At 39.0% G+C, this 16004-nt stretch overlaps 1 protein-coding gene across 2 annotated transcripts in view; it reads right to left on the bottom strand.

Moving 5' to 3' along the window:
- LOC130917611 (zinc finger and BTB domain-containing protein 16-A-like) overlaps positions 1-16004 on the bottom strand; it is an 81089-nt gene that overhangs the window by 28498 nt on the left and 36587 nt on the right. The window lies entirely within an intron of this gene.

Below are 16004 nucleotides of genomic sequence, written 5' to 3'. Positions count from 1 at the left end.
GTGTCGTCACGAACGTACCAGATAGCGACACTGTCCCCAGGCTGTGCTTGGTGTGTACACGAAGAGAAGCCTCTCAGCTCAGTTGAGGCTACACACCTCGCATGACCCCATGAGCATTCAAGCCACTCTACTGTATGTGCTCATGCACACAGCTCTCAACTGAGGTGGCCACTCTACACGCGTACACACACATGCGTTACATTACCTTAAACAACCCCAGGCTCTCATCAGTCGACTACTAATCTACCAGACGGAGGAACAACCAAGTCAATAATTCATGCAACAAGAGCTTCGTTGCTCCTATTTTAACCATTCGGAGGAGCGGTTCACTCAGGTCGCTGTTTTCCTACAACTAAAGCAGTTCCTGGAATGTTTATGCTATTCCCTCCAGCTAAATAATTTTCATTTAATAGAAATTGAGCGAGCTACACAGAGCTTTGTGCATCATCGCAGCGCAAATACATTTTGGGCCAAGGAGGGCACAGTTCAGTCTCGTTGACGACATGTATACATTTCAAATTGTTATTGAGGAGATGCTGAAGCGTTATGACCAACCCACCGGGGCGAGCTAAAAGGTCTGCGCCTTTCAAAGCTGGGGCTGTATATTGAATGGACTTACGGTGCTCTTTAATTACATGAGCCGGGCAGAAAGTAATGTCTGTAATGCGTGGACACAGTGCAACTGCTCTGAATACACAAAGACAGCTCTCATATGACCTGAGTCTTAAAGGCAAGATGGCAACTTGGTGAACTGAACTGGTTTCCAGCATTGTACGCAGTCCATTTTGTCACAGAAATGAAAATCAAGACAGCCCCTTTTTTTTCCACCAGCTCCGACGGAACAAACGCCTTTGTTTTGCGAGTGATTCGGAGACAGATCCATTCTTTTATTTTGGGCTCTGACAAGTAGGTCAGGAGACTATGACAGTGCTGTGTTGAGGAGTAAACAGCAGCACATGATGTTGTTTTCCCCTGTCAATGCTGGCACCCAGCACACCAGCAGTAGTCCTTCCCACCCCTTAGGAAGTCCTCATGTAGCCCTTCTCTACCCCCGTTCCTTTCCCACAGTCCACTCCGACCCACCCCCCGCGCTCTTTGATCACAGAAACCCTCGGTCGTTCAACTTTGACATATCAAAATGCTAAAGAGACCTGTGAAAACCAGTCAAGTCATATTTATCCAGAGGAGGAGGTGGGCAAGAGTTTCTCAACTCTGACAAGTGTTAATCTACCAAGTCCAAAACTCATTAAAAAAAGTTAGCACTTTATGATTCTCACTATAGTCAATGTAGCCCTTCATTCTCCCACATACATAGCCCGAACACCGCTGACTAGGTTACCTAAAGTTTGTGTGACCAGAAATAACAGAATAGGCTCGTGCGTCATGGCGGGCTGAGGTGAGATCATGACAAAACGAGGGAGTAAGGCCCTGCTGTACTCTGCTCTTGATACGGCGCCAAGCTGGAAAGTGAGCTCTGGATGTTTACAACTCGGGGGGTGACGAGGGTAGAAACTTCTGGCCATGGACGGCACACCTCATTGGTATTAACTATTCATACTGTGTGTGCCACCTGGAGTTACAGTTACATGCCAACATGCCTGAGAAGGTGATCATATTTCTCTGGCTGGCAACAAAATATGTAGGTTCAGGCATGTAGGGAGAATCTGACAGTATTCAACAAATCTAATTCGTCCACTGTACCCTTCGTAAGTGAAATGAGATCTCAGGTTGATTAAAAACGTACCCTTCTCAATTCTGACAAATCTAAATTTCAAAATCAGGTTGGAAGAAGACAGAGGGGACAAATCAAATTCAAGACTCATTTTAAAGGCAGTCACTTTGATCTTGTAACCAAAAGAGAAACAGACTCAACATACAGTGGGGCAAATAAGTATTTAGTCAACCACTAATTGTGCACGTTCTCCCACTTGAAAATATTAGAGAGACATGTAATTGTCAACATGGGTAAACCTCAACCATGAAAGACAGAATGTAGAGAAAAACCCAGAAAATCAAATTTTTTAATTTTTGAAGAATTTATTTGCAAATCATGGTGGAAAATAAGTATTTGGTCAATACCAAAAGTTCATCTCAATACTTTGTTATGTACCCTTTGTTGGCAATAACGGAGGCCAAATGTTTTCTTTAACTCTTCACAAGCTTTTCACACACTGTTGCTGGTATTTTGGCCCATTCATCCAAAGACGGTGTTTTTTGCATTGAAATAAGAATGAAAAAGTGGGGGTCGTCTTATATTCGCAGTCTAGACATTATACCCATTCATGACGCTAGATGGCGCCAGATATCATTGAAGCGATGTTCTGTCATGACAGATCTCAGCTACTCTCAAGGTTAACCAGTTTGCATTATTTTATTGCAATGCTTTTCCTTATTCAGATTTGTTTCAAGACTACAGTTAGTTATATTTCACTTTGATGGTTAATGCAGTGATTGCAATTTTGTTGTTTTATCACAACAGATTGGTTTATTTACATTTCAAAAACCAGAAGCCATTCATTTACGAATGTGATTGCACTTTAGTTTACATATTTAAATGTTCAGATATTAAGATTTGCATGAGGCAAAATCACATGCTTTTTGTCTCAAATATGTTGTTATAATCATTTGTTTCAGATGTACTGTAATTATTTTCTGCATAAAAATTAATTTGGTGTTCAAAAAGTCTTTTTTCAAACTTGAGTCTTGAAAAGGAGGGGGTCGTCTTATAATCAGGGCCGTCTTATATTCGGGCCAATTCGGTAAATATATAAATTATCTTGTTTGTTATTTGTTAGCTGCTCATGAATTTTGTGTTTATACACTACGTTAACTTACATCCAGTGTAACTCCTGGGGGCTAAGCCCCTCCTGTTCTTAAAACCTACTGATGCCCCTGACCCTGTGTATACTTAAAGGACAAATGATTAACATTTCAGATTCATTGCAGCAATAGCGACCAGGCTGCAGACACCAGATAAATCAAAATAAAGTCTCGGTAAAATTACAGTTGTCGCTATCACATCAACTTATTTAAATTAGTAAGTAAGTTAACGGGTCTGTACAAAACATGACTTAACTAACGTCATTTGAAAAAGTTTGTGCTTTGTCCATTCTAGACAAAAACTCTTTTTAGGTCACAAGGTCAGCTCCTGATAAAAGTAGCTAAATTGTACATTCTAAGAACCATCGGAATCACTCATGATCTCTGTTATTAAACAATGCCTACATACATTTATTCAAAACATTATAATCTTATTTGTATAGAATCAACTAAGTATTCTGCTGGGAAAAGTAAATCTATCAGTTTCAGAGGTGGGAAGTGTAGACAAAACTTTTACTGACGTATCAGAAGCGTTACTTCAAAATATTATTACTCAAGTAAAAATAAAAGTTGTCGTCCAAAAAATGTACTCAACTACGAGTAAAAAAGTATTTGGTGAAAAGAATACTCAAGTAATGAGTAACATTGTGAGTAACTGCTTATATTTTTATTGGAATTTTTTTATGAGCACAAAGTTATCTATCTGGATTATTTTATAATGATACTGTACAATACATCATTACATAACCACATTAAGACAAAGAAATACAAAAAAATATTTTTTTTTTAATCAATGATTCCGACGAGAGAAAAAAAAAAAATACTAGGGCTGTCAAACTATTAAAATTTTTAATCGAGTGAATTACAGCTTAAAAATTAATTAATCGTAATTAATCGCAATTCAAACCATCTATAAAATATGCTATATTTTTCCGTAAATTATTGTTGGAGTGAAAAGATAAGACACAAGACGGATATATACATTCAACATACGGTACATAAGTACTGTATTTGTTTATTACAACAATAAATCAACAAGATGGCATTAACATTATTAACATTCTGTTAAAGCGATTCATGGATAGAAAGACTTGTAGTTCTTAAAAGATAAATGTTAGTACAAGTTAAAGAAATTTTATATTAAAACCCCTCTTAATGTTTTCGTTTGAATAAAATTTGTAAAATTTTCAGTCAAAAAATAAACTAGTAGCTCGTCATTGTTGGTGTCAATAATTACACAATGCTTATTCATTGTGCTGAAACCTATAAAATCAGTCGCACCCGAGCGCCAGCAGAGGTCGACATAACACCAAAAAACACAAGTAACAAGTGGACATTACACTGTGCTGTCATTTTAATCTGTTTAAGTGGGGCATGTGCATTAAATGCGTAAAATATTTTAGCATTATTAATTTTAAAAAATTAATTACCGCCCGTTAACGCGATAATTTGGACAGCCCGAAAAAATACATAACGTATTGGCCCGAATATAATACGGTGTTTTTATTCATTGAAATAAGACTGAAAAAGTGGGGGTTGTCTTATATTCGCAGTCTAGACGTTATACCCATTCACGACGCTAGATGGCGCCAAATATCATTGAAGCCATGTTCTGTCATGACAAATCTAGCTACTCTCAAGTTTAACCAGTTTGCATTATTTTACTGCATTTCCCTTATTCAGATTTGTTTCAAGACTACAGTTACAGTTAGACTTCACTTTGATGGTTAATGCAGTTATTGCAATTTTGTTGTTTCATCACAATAGATTGGTTTATTTACATTTCAAAAACCAGAAGCCATTCATTTACGAATGTGATTGCACTTTAGTTTACATATTTAAATGTTCAGATATTAAGATTTGAATGAGGCAAATTAATATGCTTTTTCCTCAAATATATTGTTATAATCATTTGTTTCAGATGTACTGTAATCATTTTCTGTATAAAAATTAATCTGGTGTTCAAAAAGTCTTTTTTCAAACTTGAGTCTTGAAAATGAGGGTGCCGTCTTATATTCTGGCCAATTAGGTAAATGAAGCATTATTCGTCCAAAGAGCATGACTGCCCTCTAGGTGAGAAAATAGTTCCGAGTTTGAATAGTGAAGAGTTCCTTCATAATGACTATATTGAAATTTAAAAGGATCATACCTCCAGTTTTCCGTGGTCAATCGGTGACAAATAAAAACTGGAAGAGAGGTTAAAATCCGTGCTTTCGAGTCAGGTTGACGGCAGCGCTCTATATCAAATACAGTGGTACCTCTACATTCGAAGTTATTTGTTCCAGGACCTTGTTTGTAAGTCAAAATGGTCGTATGTCGAGCAGGATTTTCCAAACGTTGCAAACGCGATGCTAGGTGGCTCCAATAATACCTGACTGTAGCCGACAAACTACGCCCACATGATACGGTAGATATCACATATTATAGAACTAGATGCAAATGATAGACACGGCTGCATTGGCAACATGTTTTAAGGACTACATGCGTTAGTAAACAGCCGCCATCTTAAAGCAGTAGACCTCTCAGGAAGGCTCTGTTGTAGAGATCCTTCCTAGCGAACCTACTTTTTTTTTTTTTTTTAAATCTAAAATGGTCCTAAATCGGCAAAATATTTACTTAAATCTATCTTTAAATGATGAAACAGTTTTAAAACTTACACATGTTGAAAGTAGACAGAAGAGAACTAATGCAATAGCGGGAGCAATTTTAACAACTTTAACGGTTGATTCACAACTTTAAATGACTTCCACACATAGCAAAGGTTACTATCTAGTTATCGCAATACCCTTGTGTCTTGTTAAGTGGAGGGTAAAGAATTGGGCTAGGGCCGATTGTCCCAAAAACTCTTTAAACTTCACATTGTGTGACCTTTTTTTTTTTTTTTTTTTTTTTTTGAGAGAAAAAAAAACAACATGAAAATTATCACTAGTTACTTTGCCAAGTAACTAATTACTGTACTCTTAAATTCAGGTAACTGAGTTACTAACGCAATTACTTTTTGGGAGAAGTAATTTGTAACTGTAATTAATTACTTTTTTAAAGTAAAATTAACAACACTAATAATAATTAATAATGATTCCTGTAAATAATGTACGAATCGGATTCTAATGTAGCGGACACTTTTTGCTGGTACTTGAACGCACTGCGGGGCTGACGTCACAGTGAGATAGGTTGGTGCGGTAGAGATAATACTTTCGTTTTCTTGAGGGCACAGTCAGCTGCGGAGGACAATGGGCGTTTTGTGTTGGATAAGTTCTTAAATAAATGATAAAAACGTGACGAAGCTGGCGATTTCCTTGGCGATGTTACCACAATAATATTTGTCACCTTAACTTATAAAGACTGGCGAACGGTGGTCGGAAGAGGACCGTGGTGCTGTATTGTTGAGGCAGTTCACGGATGCGCACCCCACGCTCATATTTTTTTTATAATTTGCATCTTCATTTCAAAGGTAAGCATCACTTTTTTCCTTGTTTAACTAACTGTACCAACTTTTTTGAAACCTGTGTTGATTTCTCACGCAAGAAAATCCGCCGTGCGTTCCTTTGCGGTGCAGTCATGTCGTCGTATTTCGAGCATGTCATCGGATGTAGAAACAAACGGAGAGTCAAATTTTACGTCGAATGTCGAAAAGATCGTGTTTCGAAGCGATCGTATGTCGAGGTACCACTGTACTTAATATTTTACAGTGCTTTAAAGACCACATTATTGAACAGGCTGTGGTGAAGATAGAACGACACCGCTGGAAAAAAAAAACCAAAAAACTAATATGTAGAATAAAGAGGAAAAATGTAACAACTCTTGTGTAGCCCAAGTAAGAGTAGTGTTTTTTTTCACAAATCTACTCAAGTAAAAGTAAAAAGTATAGCTTAGTAAAACTACTCTTAGAATTACATTTTTCTCCAAATGTTACTCAAGTAAATGTAACGGAGTACATGTAATGCGTTACAACCCACTTCTGTGTTTTACACATTTGATAAATCAACTAGTAAGGTATCCCACTAAGGTGCTGGAATGCTAGCAATAACACAAGATACGTCTCAATGCACCGGAGTACATAATCCAGGGTGTCTATTTTTGGCCTAATTACAAGGCTGTTTACCATCGAAATGACTGAAGCTTTTATTTCTAGGATACGATTACGACATGCTGTTGCCTTAACAGAAACAAACAACGTTCAGCTGCCTCTGTGTATTTCGCATGATGTTTTGACGGGTATCAGGTTAGCTAGCACGTAAAATAGCAAGTTATGTCATCAGGGGTTGCTACACCTTGTCTAGCGGGCTGAAAATAAAAACAAGAAAAGAATCGGACACTGGAAAAAACCTCCATTGTTCTTCCTTTCTGAGCTGATTTGCCCTCAGGAGACTTTGGCTTTAGATTTTGCTGTCTTGTTGCTTTTAATTGTAGTGGATGCTGTATTTAGAATCATTTGAAGGCAAACACTTGATTCCCTTAAGAAATTATTCATAAAATGTGAATGAACCTTAGCCTTTGGCTGTAATAAACCCAGAGTAGCATGAAAGCCGTCTTGTTTCCACTAAGCGGGTCAGTTCAGTTTAGGTCACTATGGTACAGTATTTTTTTTTCTCTGAAATTACATGATGTCATGTTGTCTTATGATAGAATTGTATTTATCTACAGTATTGTGCTACAGCAGTGGTTGTTAAAGTGCTATAAAAATAAAATTTAATCCATTTATCAAGGTCCAGTTTTCTGCACAGGCACTTATCCACAGCTCGTAAATATGTTTTTTTTTAACGGGGTCAAGAGTGTTTACTCTTTGAATAGTAGGGGTCACCAACATTGTGCCGGTGTGCACTGATCAACCTGACATGCTATCAGAAGTTTGGATTTATTTTACTTTTTTTTTTTTTTTTTAACAAACTTTTAAGCACATTTTACTCCAATATAAGTATAGCAATCCCCATCTATAGAAGTCTTGTTTCCCATTCAAGGGCACTTTCACATTAAACCAACAGGACCAGGGTCCGCTTGGAGAGCTACCTCACAGCAAATGTACAGTGCCTTGCAAAAGTATTCGGCCCCCTTGAACCTTGCAACCTTTCGCCACATTTCAGGCTTCAAACATAAAGATATAAAATTTTAATTTTTTGTCAAGAATCAACAACAAGTGGGACACAATCGTGAAGTGGAACAAAATTTGTTGGATAATTTAAACTTTTTTAACAAATAAAAAACTGAAAAGTGGGGCGTGCAATATTATTCGGCCCCCTTGCGTTAATACTTTGTAGCGCCACCTTTTGCTCCAATTACAGCTGCAAGTCGCTTGGGGTATGTTTCTATCAGTTTTGCACATCGAGAGACTGACATTCTTGCCCATTCTTCCTTGCAAAACAGCTCGAGCTCAGTGAGGTTGGATGGAGAGTGTTTGTGAACAGCAGTCTTCAGCTCTTTCCACAGATTCTCGATTGGATTCAGGTCTGGACTTTGACTTGGCCATTCTAACACCTGGATACGTTTATTTTTGAACCATTCCATTGTAGATTTGGCTTTATGTTTTGGATCATTGTCCTGTTGGAAGATAAATCTCCGTCCCAGTCTCAGGTCTTGTGCAGATACCAACAGGTTTTCTTCCAGCATGTTCCTGTATTTGGCTGCATCCATCTTCCCGTCAATTTTAACCATCTTCTCTGTCCCTGCTGAAGAAAAGCAGGCCCAAACCATGATGCTGCCACCACCATGTTTGACAGTGGGGATGGTGTGTTCAGGGTGATGAGCTGTGTTGCTTTTACGCCAAACATATCGTTTTGCATTGTGGCCAAAAAGTTAAATTTTGGTTTCATCTGACCAGAGCACCTTCTTCCACATGTTTGGTGTGTCTCCCAGGTGGCTTGTGGCAAACTTTAAACCAGACTTTTTATGGATATCTTTGAGAAATGGCTTTCTTCTTGCCACTCTTCCATATAGGCCAGATTTGTGCAGTGTACGACTGATTGTTGTCCTATGGACAGACTCTCCCACCTCAGCTGTAGATCTCTGCAGTTCATCCAGAGTGATCATGGGCCTCTTGGCTGCATCTCTGATCAGTTTTCTCCTTGTTTGAGAAGAAAGTTTGGAAGGACGGCCGGGTCTTGGTAGATTTGCATTTTGCAGTGGTCTGATGCTCCTTCCATTTCAATATGATGGCTTGCACAGTGCTCCTTGTGATGTTTAAAGCTTGGGAAATCTTTTTGTATCCAAATCCGGCTTTAAACTTCTCCACAACAGTATTTCGGACCTGCCTGGTGTGTTCCTTGGTTTTCATAATGCTCTCTGCACTTTAAACAGAACCCTGAGACTATCACAGAGCAGGTGCATTTATACGGAGACTTGATTACACACAGGTGGATTCTATTTATCATCATCGGTCATTTAGGACAACATTGGATCATTCAGAGATCCTCACTGAACTTCTGGAGTGAGTTTGCTGCACTGAAAGTAAAGGGGCCGAATAATATTGCACGCCCCTACTTTTCAGTTTTTTATTTGTTAAAAAAGTTTAAATTATCCAATAAATGTTGTTCCACTTCACGATTGTGTCCCACTTGTTGTTGATTCTTGACAAAAAAATTAAATTTCATATCTTTATGTTTGAAGCCTGAAATGTGGCGAAAGGTTGCAAGATTCAAGGGGGCCGAATACTTTTGCAAGGCACTGTATATGTATACGGTATGTAAAAAATGCATAAGGGAAAATTAAACCACGAAAGGGAACTGCATGGTAACTAGGCCTGTCGCGATAAAATATTTTAGTGGGCAATAAATTCTCTCATAAATTATTGCGATATGCGAATAATTTTGCCCAACCAATTTTTTTTTTTTTTTTTTTTTAATCGATTTACAATAACACAGTAAGAATACAGTATACAGTATATTAATAATACTAAGTAATATTAAGTACACCCATTTAAACGCAATAAACGTTTACTCTTAAATTCAAAAATAGTTTTTAAGAAATCCCAACTAAAAACAATAGACCATGCCTCTTTTAAGTAAAAGACAACAATTTCAATACCGCACAAAAAAACAGAATAAATAAAATGTCTTTTTCAAGGAAAGATAAAATTGCACTTCGATAACTTAAGCATTTAGGCACAGAGGTATAAAGTTGTAGTAACACAAACAATTGCACTCCAACAACAACAGAGGAAAAATAGATTAATTAAGTAGCAGTGACAAAAATTGGACTTCACTAAGGCTAGGTTTATACTGCAGGTCTTAAATCACAAATCCGATTTTTTGTCATATGTGTTTTTTTGGCGTGCCCGTTCAGACTGCCTTTGTCCATGGAGCCGGTTCAAGTATCACGCATGCGCACTAAATCGCAGTCCGAGAGCAAAGTGCCCCGCGTGCGCAAATGCATCATAACAAATGACACATTCTAGCTGTATGACATTCCAGGGTGATCATATTTTGATTGCCAAAAAGATGGCACAAATGACAGACATTAATAATCCCCGTTTAGTCCTTTTTTCAAAGTTTATATGGACTGATAGAATGCATACACACACGCACATAATCCTTGATTTATGTGCGCGACATGAGGTGGGTGTGTCAATTTGCCCCGTCTCGGCAATACTGAAATATTGCTCATTCGGCGTATAAAATGAAAATCGAAAATTGTCAGGCTTATCCTTTTCTTCATTATTATTTTTAATGACTGTGGTCAAGACCGCTTCGTGCATAAAAGCAGAGTTCAAGCTACAAGCTAACGCACAGCTACATCGAGTCGGAAAAACTCGAGTGCCTCACTCGAGTCAGAAAAACACGAAGAAATCGGATTCATGCATTAAGACCTGTAGTATGAACGTAGCCTTAGGCTAGGTTCAAATGTGTAAAACGAACATACCCAAAAGTCAATAAAACAGAGTGAATCCTCATCACAGCATATTGCGCTGTTGGTAACAAGGAAGCCGAACTTTTAACAGCACGTCCGCCGCACATCTGCTGCACGCACGTGCACGCACATACGCACGCGAGGCGATAAATCGCAGAGGGAAAATTACCGCCTTCATTTTCATTTACCGTGCGATAAATTGAATAATTGCATATTGCGACAGGCTTAGTGGTAACCCAAGTCACATAAGCACTATCGCTCTCATTTTCGTGACTTTTTGAACTGTCAAATTGTCGCCACTTCCAGAAGAGCGAGACTCATGCAAATGTCTGCCCAATGTCTGCGCAACAATATTCGGCCATGGCTAATCGTCTGTCATCTTGACATTGTTGATTTTGAACAGCCGTCCGCACTGAACTTCCTCTTCCAAGGATGCCCTGCGTGTACTGTCAAAGTTTAGTTGTTTGGTCCGAACTAGAGTTCGAATGCACGTTCACATTTACAAAACGAAGCGGACTATCTGAGAAAAATAACTCTGGTCAGTTTAAAACGGACCAAACAGTGCTAGTGTGAAAGCGCTCAAAATAAAACGTGTACAATCCAAGTTTCCGCTTGGTCCGCGTGACCATTTTCCGTCTCCCTTTTGTCGAGGTTCCATGCAGGCCAACTCGACACCGTAGCTACTTTCCAATGGTCATGAGGTGCCCCGCAAAGTGGACTGCGAAAGGTATACGACCATCTTAAGTGATGTTCCAAACCGCAGGAAAATGTTCAGAGGGAACTACGCAGGCTGGAGGGAGTAAAATGTTCACTTCGCCAGAAGTTGATTAGCAAAATTCTCCATAATGTAATTGAGTGTCAGTATGGGGCGGTAAAATTATTAATAGGAAGAATATTTAGGATATTTTTTGTACGTATTGTGATGCAACAATGAGCGCATTAAGATTAAAAAATATAAAAGGTCATGACTATTCTTTGAATTGGGCTACTTTTGATAAGATTTTATCTTGGACGGGAGGATGTAATTTTTTGATTGAACTGGGTGAGTTTTTACTTAAATTACTTGGGACAAATTTTAACTGTTTATCAATAACAGGTTAATCAGTTTAATATTGATAAATACATTTTACATTATAAAGGTAGAACAAGTTCCGTTCCTATCCTGGCAATGTAGCCCGAATTTTCGCGTAAATTGGAATTAACCCTTTAGTTACCCCAAGTTACCCACTGAACCTCAAAATACCTGTCCAAAAACATGTATTAAACATCATATTAATAAGCTAAAGTAAAAAATAAGATATTGTGAGGTACATTGTGTTAAATGCCGTTATATTCAATGACTATTCAGGTTTTAAAAAGAAAAAAAAAAAAAACTTCGGGCTTTCTGGTGAGTGTGCCGCCTTGCTGAGATCTGGGAGAGGTGGACGTCCGCGACCGACCTGCCGGATGTCTCCCAGCCCACTGCTCAAGGCTGGATGCCCTCATCTTTCATTGCTCAACATTAACAACAACAAGTACAAAAGCAGCATGAGAACAAGCAAGTGGGAGCTGACGTCATCAGGAATGGAAGGACGGCGGCAACGCTGCTGGGGCTGGAGGTATCCTGACATGGCAAGAACTATGTACTGTTTACTCAACGGGGAAAAAAGACTGGAGACGGAATGGCAGACGAGCCTCAGGTGTCGTAAAGTCGAAATTGCGTAAGTTGGGAACGTCGCAACCCGGGGACTACCTGTACAGACTTTGAACGTTTAGCAAGCAAGACAAAGCACCGTCTTTGTTCACATTGTCGTTGCTGTCATCATTCAGGCCCTCCTTCCTGCTTGCAGTTTTCTTAACCAGCCTTTTTTTTGTGTGTGTGAAAAAAGAAAGAAACGAGGACACAGAACAAATGCTGTTCTCTATCGTGTTTACTTTGTTGGAAGTTTATGTTGCACCTAACATACTGTCATGCAAGCACAGCATCAGCTGCATACACATAACGCCGTTTACACAAATGATAAACTTATGGCGGTGGGAAAAAAACGAAATAGTACAGAAATATTATACTGTACTACCCGAAACGCAGTTTAACAAACAAAAATCTCAACTACAGAAGAAATCACATTCACTCAAAGGAACACCATCCGCTATTATAAAATTATCATTTAAGGTTGAAATCTAACTTAAGACAAAAAAGGAAATATTGTATAAAAGAAGACTTGATTATTATCCAATGTGTAATATTATACCAATTAGCACTTAAATTTAACTACAGACTTTAGGCCTACAACACAATAAGACTTCAGTCTCTAAACATCATCTGGTCTTTCCTATGAATAAGGTTTTTTATAAACAGTGATACCTTGACATACGATTGCATTCACATACGATCCTTTCGACATACACTATAAAGAAGGAAATGATAGAAGAATATGAGCGTGGTATGCGTGTGAGTGAACTGGCTCAACAATATAGTAGTCTCCTCCGACCTCCGTTTGCCAGTCCCTATAAGTTAAGGTGACAATAAAAACACTTTCTTTATTTCTGATTTATTATTATTCTAACTCAGTGTTTTTCAACCGGTGTGCCGAGAGAGATCGTCAGGTGTGCCGCGAGAAATTATCGAATTTAAATTATGTGTTTTTTAGCTTCTAATATTTTTTTTTTCCTAAATAGTATGGGACCTTAATAGGAAAAAAAGAGAAAAATCCAACCTTCAATACAAGTGCATTTATTCAGTGGGGAAAAAAATCCCACATTAAGAAATAATTATTTGACATCAAATAATGCGTGTCACAATTATTAGCGCCCCTGGTGTTAATACTTTGTACAACCCCCTTTTGCCAACAAAACAGCACCTAATCTTCTCCTATAATGTTTCACAGGATGGGATAAGAGAGTAAGAGGGATCTTCAGCCATTCCTCTTTGCAGAATCTCTCTAAATCATCCAGAGACCTGGGTCCTCTCCTCTGTGCTCTCCTCTTCAGCTCACCCCACAGGTTTTCAATGGGGTTGAGGTCTGGGGACTGAGATGGCCATGGGAGGAGCTTGATTTTGTGTCTGGTGAACAATTTCTGTGTAGATTTGCCATACGTTTAGCGTCATTGTCTTGCTGAAAGACCCAGTGACGACCCATCTTCAGCTTTCGGGCAGAGGGCAACAGATTTTGATTTAAAATGTCCTGGTATTTCAAAGCATTCATAATGCCATGCACCCTAACAAGGTTCCCAGGGCCTTTGGAAGTGAAACAGCCCCACAGCATCACTGACCCACCCCCATACTTCACAGTGGGTATGACGTGCTTTTCAGCATGCGCATCTTTCGTGGCACGCCAGACCCACTTAGAGTGTTTATTGCCAAAAAGCTGAATCTTGGTCTCATCTGACCAAAGCATACAATCCCAGTTGAAGCCCCAATACCGCTTGGCGAACTCCAGAAGATTGCGTTTATGATTGTGAGTGAGGAAAGGTTTTCTCCGTGCATGCCTCCCAAACAGCTTGTCGGCGTGTAGACAGCACCTCATACCCACTGTGAAGTATGGGGGTCCGTAACTGTGTGGGCGCTTGAAGGGGCCATCAGACTGCAGAGCGGTGACGTAGCAGGAAGCAAGCAGGGGAGAGAGGGAGAACGGCGTGAGAGCAAGTTAGCGGTCGCATGTTGCGGATGCCGCTGTTATTTTGTTCATTATTTTCCATTGTTGCCACAATAAAGTGGGGAAGTCATCACCGACTCCTCTCCTTTCTCAATCAATTTTTTTTTAGGTCGTGCCCTTTCTATTTTATCCATATGTGACGACCGTCAATCCTCCCCCTGTGTTATATTGCAACACATTGTTGAGAACAGCAAGGTGGCTAATGGCTAAAAATCCGAGCAGTTCTCAAACGCGACACGAGCAGCACAGCGCCATGGTGCCAAGCAAGTTTAAATGTCATTTCCAAATGAAACACCCGTCGCTTCAAAACAAATCGATGGACTATTTTGTCGCCTTCGTGAAAACACAGAGAAACAGACAACTTTTTATTGTAATATAAAAACTACGAAGGAAAATAAGAAAGCCCTCAAAGCCAGTTACCCTGTTGCTAAATCCAAAAAGTCAGACACCGTGACAGAGACATTAATACTACCTGCCTACAAAGCCATTGTCCGCGAGATGCTCGGCCCTGATTTGGGTAAAGAACTTGCTCAAGTACCCCTGTCTGGTAATTCTGAGCTTTTTCAATGCAAACTGCTACAAAAAATAAATAAATAAAAACAAAGAAGAATAAGGATATCGACTTTGTTTTCATCTAAACAGGCTAAAGTTTCGCACTGAGTAAGTATACATACTGAGAAATTATTTTATAATTGAACACTGTACAGAAAATAATTTTGGAACATTTTTGGTTTGTGGTGTGCCGCGAGATTTTTCCCAATGTAAAAACGTGCCGTGAGTCAAAAAAAGGTTGAAAAACACTGTTCTAACAATTGTAACATTGACAAGGAAGTCGCCAGCTTTGTCATCTTTTTAATCATTTATTTTAGAACCTATGAAACACCACACGGCCATAGGCGGAGTTTGACTTTTGTGGAAGGGGGGGGGCATGTTTATGACCCCGAAACGCAGTGCCAGCAATAGAATTTACAAGATATATGCTCGGATAGCCCATGATCATACATACAGGTATCCCAGCTGTGTATGTGTGCCTGTGCTTGCGTGTGTGAGCATGCGCATTTTCTTACCTAGTGGAGATGTAGACGCCGCATCCTTTTTGACTGAATATTCCAGCCAGAAATATTTATAATAATACGTTGAAAATGGGCGTTTTAATGTTTCCCATCATTTTTAAGAGGAATTCTAAATTAGGCCGTTTAGGAAAGCTTTTGGCCAAAGAATGTCGTCCATACAATATGGTACGTCGGGTGGTGGCTCTGTTGTACAATTAACGTATTTAGTGGTGCAAACTGAAACTCACCATTTTTGGCAGTGCTCTCTGGTGTTTAATGGTCCACATCTTCAATTCTTTGTTCTCGAATAGTAGTTGTTGTTGCTTTTGAAAGCTTAGGTTTGAAAAAATTATGTATATCCATCTTGCCTCTACTGTCCTCAGGTGCTTTTTGGCTTAGCAAAGCAAATGACCGTCTCTAAGGTGCTAGTCACATGGTTTGTTCGAAAAATAATTTAGACCAAATATAAAAATATTTTTTTGTTAATTTCATTCCGTTTTGTTGTTTTGTTGCTTTACAACTTTTATCGACAATGTTTTACCGGCAAAGTCTTAATTTTAAATTCATATATAGGAAAGTCAATTATATGCAATTACATTTTTGGCCACCAGGGGGGCTATGCCCCTCGGCCCACCCCTTAATCTCTGCGTATGAACAC

The sequence above is a fragment of the Corythoichthys intestinalis genome, chromosome 6 (genome assembly GCF_030265065.1).
Source record: "Corythoichthys intestinalis isolate RoL2023-P3 chromosome 6, ASM3026506v1, whole genome shotgun sequence".
Classification (NCBI taxonomy): domain Eukaryota; kingdom Metazoa; phylum Chordata; class Actinopteri; order Syngnathiformes; family Syngnathidae; genus Corythoichthys; species Corythoichthys intestinalis.
This window is presented reverse-complemented; position numbering and strand designations above follow the sequence as displayed.